Consider the following 7,875-nt stretch of genomic DNA (forward strand, 5'->3'; position numbering starts at 1 on the left):
TGTTATGAGTTGACGCTATACAAATAAAAGTTGATTGATTGATTGATACTTACATACATATATACATGCATACTTACATACATATATACAGTACATGCATACATACTTACATACATATATACATGCATACTTACATACATATATACAGTACATGCATACATACTTACATACATATATACAGTACATGCATACATACTTACATACATATATACAGTACATGCATACATACATGCATACTTACATACATATATACAGTACATGCATACATACTTACATACATATATACATGCATACTTACATACATATATACAGTACATGCATACATACTTACATACATATATACATGCATACTTACATACATATATACAGTACATGCATACATACTTACATACATATATACAGTACATGCATACATACATACATGCATACATACATACATATATACAGTACATGCATACATACATACATGCATACTTACATACATATATACAGTACATGCATACATACATACATGCATATATACATGCATACTTACATACATATATACAGTACATGCATACATACTTACATACATGCATACTTACATACATATATACAGTACATACATACATACATACATGCATATATACATGCATACTTACATACATATATACAGTACATGCATACATACTTACATACATATATACATGCATACTTACATACATATATACAGTACATGCATACATACATACATGCATATATACATACATACTTACATACATACATACATACATACTTACATACTTACATATATACAGTACATACATACATGCATACTTACATACATATATACAGTACATGCATACATACATACATGCATATATACATGCATACTTACATACATATATACAGTACATGCATACATACTTACATACATGCATACTTACATACATATATACAGTACATGCATACATACTTACATACATGCATACATACATACATATATACAGTACATACATACATACATACATACATACTTACATATATACAGTACATACATACTTACATACATGCATACATACTTACATGCATACAAACATACAGTACATACATTAAACCCTCAAAATACATTAAATTATGACTACAAGTGTCCATCTCTCAATGGCCCCTTCATCTCAACTGCTCCTATGAGAAACTTTCAGTTTGCTTTGAAATTTGTAAGCCCTGTGGACTCTGGGGTCCTCTCTCTCTTTCCTGATCCTGTCCTCTGTATGTGATACAAAAAATGTCCTCCAACTTCCTTTAACTATTAAACTCATCACTCACTGTAACTCAGGAAACAGGAAACTTGAAATAATCTCCAGTCCGCAGGATCTGCAGGGTCAGCATGAACTCCTCACAGTACTTTTAAGAGATGAATAGTATATGTGTACTTCTATAGCACTTTTCTTGTCTTCTAACCATTCAAAGCTCTGTAACACCACATGTCAAATTCATCCTTTCACACAAATATTCATACACTTATGGCAGAGGATGCCATGCAAAGTGCCCTTCTGTACAAACATTGACACTGATGGCTATGCCTTCAGGAGCTTGGGGTTCAGTTTCTTGCCCAAGGACACTTTGATCAAACTGCCAACCTTTGAACCTATGATTGACAGACAACCCGCTGTGCCACAGTTGCCCAAATATATACTGGTCACAATGAATATTTTCATTGCTCTTAAGTTTTCAACAGCTGAGACACAAAACAGAGAAAATATTTCATTGGCTGAAAGAAGAAAAAGAAAAATTACAAGCTATTAAGTTTTTAAGATTTAGTTTGTTAATTTGGCACTGACTTTAAATAAACTACAGTGTCCATGTTTTTTTGAATGAAGGAATGTGTCACCCAGTGTAACAATGAGCCTTAATGATGCATTATTAGTGTTTCATAACAAGGGCAAACTGTGTATACAGAGGAATAAACATATATGGCCTTAACAATTAGCAGATGATCACATTTCTGTGGTATTAGAAATGACTTGAAAGCATCAGATTTATTCTGCAACATTGAAACAATTAATAAAACGTAAACTTAATTTGCAGAGTTTGCTTTTATGACAGCTGACTTTTGTGTTATGATTTAGAGCCTCTCCATTCATAGGCTTTTTAATAATGACGACCTGATGATGTAATATATAATCACCACCAGTAGAGTGCAGTGCTGCTCATTTGGTGAGAAGGATGAAATCTAATGTTATTTATTTACTTAATGTGATTTCAAACATGAGCAGCTTTGAAGGATTTATTGCTTAACCCTGTAAAGCCTGACATGTCAAAAAATAACCAGAAAATTCTTTTTTTTTTTGCCATATCATGTTGTTTATGATATTTTTTTTGTATCACATTTGATACATCGGGCACACACATAACAAATTGGTCAATATAGAATAGCGATTATGATTTCAGAGGAATTGTTATTGTGAAAATACCCAAAATGTATTTTAAAATGGCATTTCAGTCATTAATTAGATTTATTAAATCATCAAAATAGTGTGTGTTTGTATAGTGGTAGGCATGATGTGGATTACATTACAAAAATGTAAAATGACCGTTCAAGGATAAAGCACCTTATATACCTGCAGTATCAGGTGATACACACATTTTTAACACGATTTAACTGTAATATGAACAATTAATTATTAAGTAATGATGCATTGTTTTAATACAGAATATACTCATATTACAGAATGAGTAACAATAAAAATGTTATTCTTACTGTAACTTCTTGAAAATTAGCAAAGATTTTCCTGCTGAAAGTGCGTGGATGTTAGTATGACGGCCGTTTTGAAAAGGTCAAAAAAAAAAAAATCCCTTCCACTGCCTGCAGTAGAATGTAAATCCTCTAGGGAGCAGAATACATGTATCAGGTCATATACAACAGGTTTGTAAGGAAAGTTTTGATCATGTTGATAAGACAGAGGTCTCAGAAACTTGCGTAGCAAATATGATACAAATGGTTTCGTGTAAAGTAAAATAAACTGCCAAAAATCTATTTTGATGAACCACACGATTATTATGAGTCAACAAAGAGTCAAACTTAGTGCCATGATAATTTAAAGACTTAAATTATTTATCTACTTTTTTAACCTATTCATATTTTGATTGACCTATCAATCATTTGTCCTTAATATTGAGGTTATTTAAAATGTTATTTTTTATGTTAAATTATTGTTTGTAGAGCTTTGTGAATTCTTTCTGGAGACAGATCTTCTCAGATTGAGGTGTTTGGGAGAGTTTTGTGTGATTTCAAACCTACATTCAACAAAGACAAAAATAAAATAGAAACAAAGACTCCTTTTGAGTTTTTGTTTGGAGACAGTGGGGGAAATTGAGTTCATATAGATCTAACATCAATAACATGACTTTTTATGGATGGACTAGAAAAACTTTATTGAAAGGCGTGCATATATTCAAAGTAGTTTTTGGAATTGAATCATAACCAGTGTTGGTCTTTCCACCTCTGATGCTCACCCACACTTCCTTTTAAAGCTGCTAATTTTAGATGCAGAGGTTTTTATCGGGGAAATCAGCCTCTCATATGTCAAAGAGCTGGAATGAACCACAACTTTTTGGCTTTGTTGCCCTTTTGTGAACTACATTTTAGATCTAGATACAGATTATGTAATACTTATTTTTGATCAAACAACACTTGCTTATGGTAAGAAATAACCATAAGCAGTAATGGTAATGAATTGGTGATGGCATGCAAATAATCTATATGTCTTATAAAGAGTTAAAATACTATGTGTTCCACACTGTGGGGACTAAGAGACCTCAGGGTGACAGGTTGATGGAAATATCTTCAGATGATATCAGCTGTTTGTCTGTCGGGCCTCTCGTGCATACCCCACATATGACAGGAAGAGCAGAGTAAAGTGTGACGGCAAGGTTGCCCACATGGAAACATTGTAACAGATCTCTGTGCAGTACAAACAGACAGACAGAAAAAGAAAGTATGTTTGTTTTCTCTTTTGCAGGACAAATGCAACTCATAGGATCATTTTGTTCTCATGAACAAACTTTCAGAGTGGCTGGCATTTCTGGTTTTCTCCCTGACAGTCGGTCATAAAAGAAATGAAAGTAGTGATGTTATGAGTGAAGGTGATAATGGTAAAGCTCTTCTCTTTTCTCAACCAATTCTTTATATTTCATCTCTCCAGTTGAATAAGATAATGATTTGGTTTCCTCTTAACACTGAAATATGAGGTCAGTTTCTTTCTGGGGTTACAGCCACACACTTTCCCTCTCATTAGATGTTAAGTTTTCTGTTTCTGTTGTAAAATGAGAAAGGGAAACTTTTGAGAGCAGCTTACTCAATGTGTAATCTGCGACAGGCAGTAAGACAGACAGACTGAAGGGAGGTTTGTCTTTCAGCTGGCATGTCACACATTGTGGATTTCCAGTTCATGAGAGCAGGGGGAGGGGGGTGGGGGGGGGGTCTCCCTGCTGCGTCTCTGCTTCTTCCCCCGCCTCCTCATGTACTTTCAACCTTTTCCCTTTAACTACAGACTTGTTTCAGTGAGTTTCTTCTTGAACACATTTACAGGAATGCAAAATACTTAGCACCAGTACACTGAATGTGTATAAGAAAAGGGTTTGGCAGAGCCAGTGACAGTGCCATCCTCAGTGATGGAGTAAAGAGTCAAGGGGGAGGAGGGAGGGGGGTATTGGGAAAGGTAATGAGAATGAATGGGGAGGCACCTTGTCTTCTCAGAAACAAATCACTATGACTTAGTTATCGACTCACCACAAGCAGACATTGCGTGCAGCAACATTCTAGGCCAGTTTACATGCGGCATCTGATATATGTAACGGGGATAGATTTCTGGATCTCAGTCATTTAGAGGAAAGGGGTCTGTTGTAAAATCCCCACAGGTGACACTCCCTTAACTGTCAAACAGAAATCCATTCATTTCATAACCCTGCACAGTCATACTGCTCAGTGATTTCACAGGTGGCTTGATATAAAAAAAAAGAGTAAAGTTATCAATAGGAAAATTAAAAAGTATATACTTTTAACAACAAGGTGACTTCATTTGAATTATCAGAGATATACAATAAACTCCAATAAAATGTATGTCAAAGGTCTCAACACTTTGTGGTAAAAGCCTGATCCAAAGACAAACTGTATCTGCTCCAAAAAAAAAACTGATTATGGTTGACATCTTTTTCTGTCATACTGCCCTACAAAGGCAAAAGACCTTAAGTCTCCAGAGTGTAGAACTGAGAAAAATGACTTTAAAGTTTTTTGTTGTCCAGCCAAATGAGTTGCAGGCAGAATATTGGAAATGTGGCAATTCTTTGTCTTTTTAATCAGGTTATTAATGTACATAAAAATCTTTAGCTCAAACATGACCTTTGGCCCTTATTTGGAAGTAAAGGTACTCTGCCTTTGCATTTCCTGTACAATAATAAGGGGTCATGCCAAGGCAAAAGGCAGTAACTTCTTAACTTCTATTTGATACTGTATTTCACTTGGTTGCATGGTTAAAATAACACGACCAACACTATTTCTTTGCTACACTTTAGTCAAGCTACTGTGTGTGTCAGAAGTGCTTGATGACAGATATTAAAACAAAGGCATATCACCTTTACTCCACTACAGTAAAACAGTAACTTAACTTTGATCTGCAGTAAAACAAAGACAGAAGACCTTAACTCAGTTTGAGCATTCCTGAATGCTGCAGTACAAAAACAAAGACCCTGATGAGTGAAGTTACTGGACTCTGCCTCGAGGGCTTTTGGAAGTTAAGGCAAATACAACCTACTATTTTCTTAAAAGAACAACACAATTGACTCAAGATATTTGTCCACATAATAAAGCACATCTGTAATGTTCCAAAAATGACAAAAACTCATTTTTGAAAAAATTTAAGTTACTGCCTTTTGCCTTTGTAGGGCAGCATAGATTTTCGGTAAATTTGGTATGCACTCATATGCTTCCACGATGATGAATCCCAACTTTAGGAATGTTCTGAAAATGTACACTTGGGGTTCATCTTTGTGGGTCGAGTCAAAATGTCTTTTTCCAAGATCACAGGCAATTTACCTTATCAGGCTGTAATGTAATGATGATGTAATCAGTGCACAAAGGAATACCATCCAACATGTCTTATAAGTCTTATATATACTGTATAAAACAAAGATGATGCTTTCTCTTGTTTGAGTTTAATTAAAACAACTATGTCCCCCATCTATTCGTAGCTCAATTTTGTTATCAGTGCTTATGTTAGCATGCTAAGAGCAAAATTAAAAGCCTTCCCCCTGTTAAACATCAGCATATGTGCACACTGCTGTTAGCAATTAGCTCAAACAGCTGTGAGTTTTTGAGTTCAGCCTCAAAGAGCTGCAAACATGATTTTGACGTTTATGAAACACCACCAAATTCACACTAGATGCAGCCGAAGTGAATGGGTAACGTGCTCTCAAGCCAGATAGTATGTGGGCTGAACTTCAACATTTTGGGATCATCTGCTGATGGATACCATTTTCCCACAATGTATAAATGAAACAGAGGGGCTGATAAAAGCTAAAATAGATGGTTGTTAGTGGCGATAGTTCATAAAAGATCTTTTAAGAAGTAGCTAAAAAATCAATATTGAACTTTGGGAATGTCAATCATATTTGTGAAGATTATCATACAGATATACTCAAAAGCTGCTGTATGGGGGCTCCAGTGAACGGGCTCATGGGCCCTCCAAGCGGGCGGCCCAGGTTTGAATCCGACCTGTCATTCCCCACGCTCTCTCTCCTGGTTTCTGATTTTATCAACTGCCCTGTCTCTAATAAAAAGCCTTAAAAAGTTTCTATTTCCTATAGATCATTTTTGATTTAATACTTAAACAATGCATTGTGATGATAAGTATGTATATGATGTGTAGGAGTAGGAAGGTGGCCTTATATGGATTGAGGACACTGCTTCAATCTTCTAAAGGTAAAGTGAGGAAAGTGTGTTGAGGTCACCTTTTCGTTATCCATAAAATAAAAGGAAAGCTGTGAAAGACGTCATACCAAGCCATCAAAAGGTATCCAATTTTGAGTTATCATAAAAATTCCCTTTATTCACTAAGTACAATGGCTGTGGCTAATATCCATTTTTGTCTTTTGTGATCTTCTGCTTTAATAAATCCCTCTGAATATCACATTAAAAGTCCTTTAATATGTGTTTGAAGAGGAGAGGGCTCTGATCTTGCACCTGCTGCTCAGAGACAGACCTATATTTAATCTATTTTCCTGTGAAATCTCTGACACATTCTTTTGACATATTTTAACATGTCGCCAAATTAAAATTCATGGTCTCCAAGTGCCTTCGTCCTCATATCAACCATCACAGTTTGACACAACTGGCAAAAACATTTTTTTTTTAAATTCCAGCTATGAATCTGATCTCTTCTGTAGGCTGCATTTACATACCAGATAAAAAGGCATCTTACTGCAAATTTGTTGCAATGATTTTCTTTTTCTATTTAATAGTCATTCTGTTAGAAAGGGGATTTCACATGACTCATGCAAGGGTATAAAAGACATGTTAACCCGCAGCTTATTTTACTGTTCAATGTGGAGTGAGTGTGAAACGCACGCAGAGGTTCGAGGAGAAGACAGACGGGAGAGAGCGAAACAGAGACCAGTTGCTTAAAGAGGAAGTGTTGCTGCTCTACAAAGAAGCCAGGTCAGTATAACCTACCTACCTAACTACCACCAAAACAAACACACACTTACTTCCTGACAACATTTCAGATTAGTTTAGCATCTTGGTTCTCAACTAGAGAGTAGACTTGTGGCAGCACCTGTTACATCCTGTTTCTGGGTAGAGGTAATAGACGCAGAGCTTTACTGTCAAACTCCAGCTGG

The sequence above is a fragment of the Labrus mixtus genome, chromosome 1, assembly GCF_963584025.1.
Source record: "Labrus mixtus chromosome 1, fLabMix1.1, whole genome shotgun sequence".
In the NCBI taxonomy this organism is placed as follows: domain Eukaryota; kingdom Metazoa; phylum Chordata; class Actinopteri; order Labriformes; family Labridae; genus Labrus; species Labrus mixtus.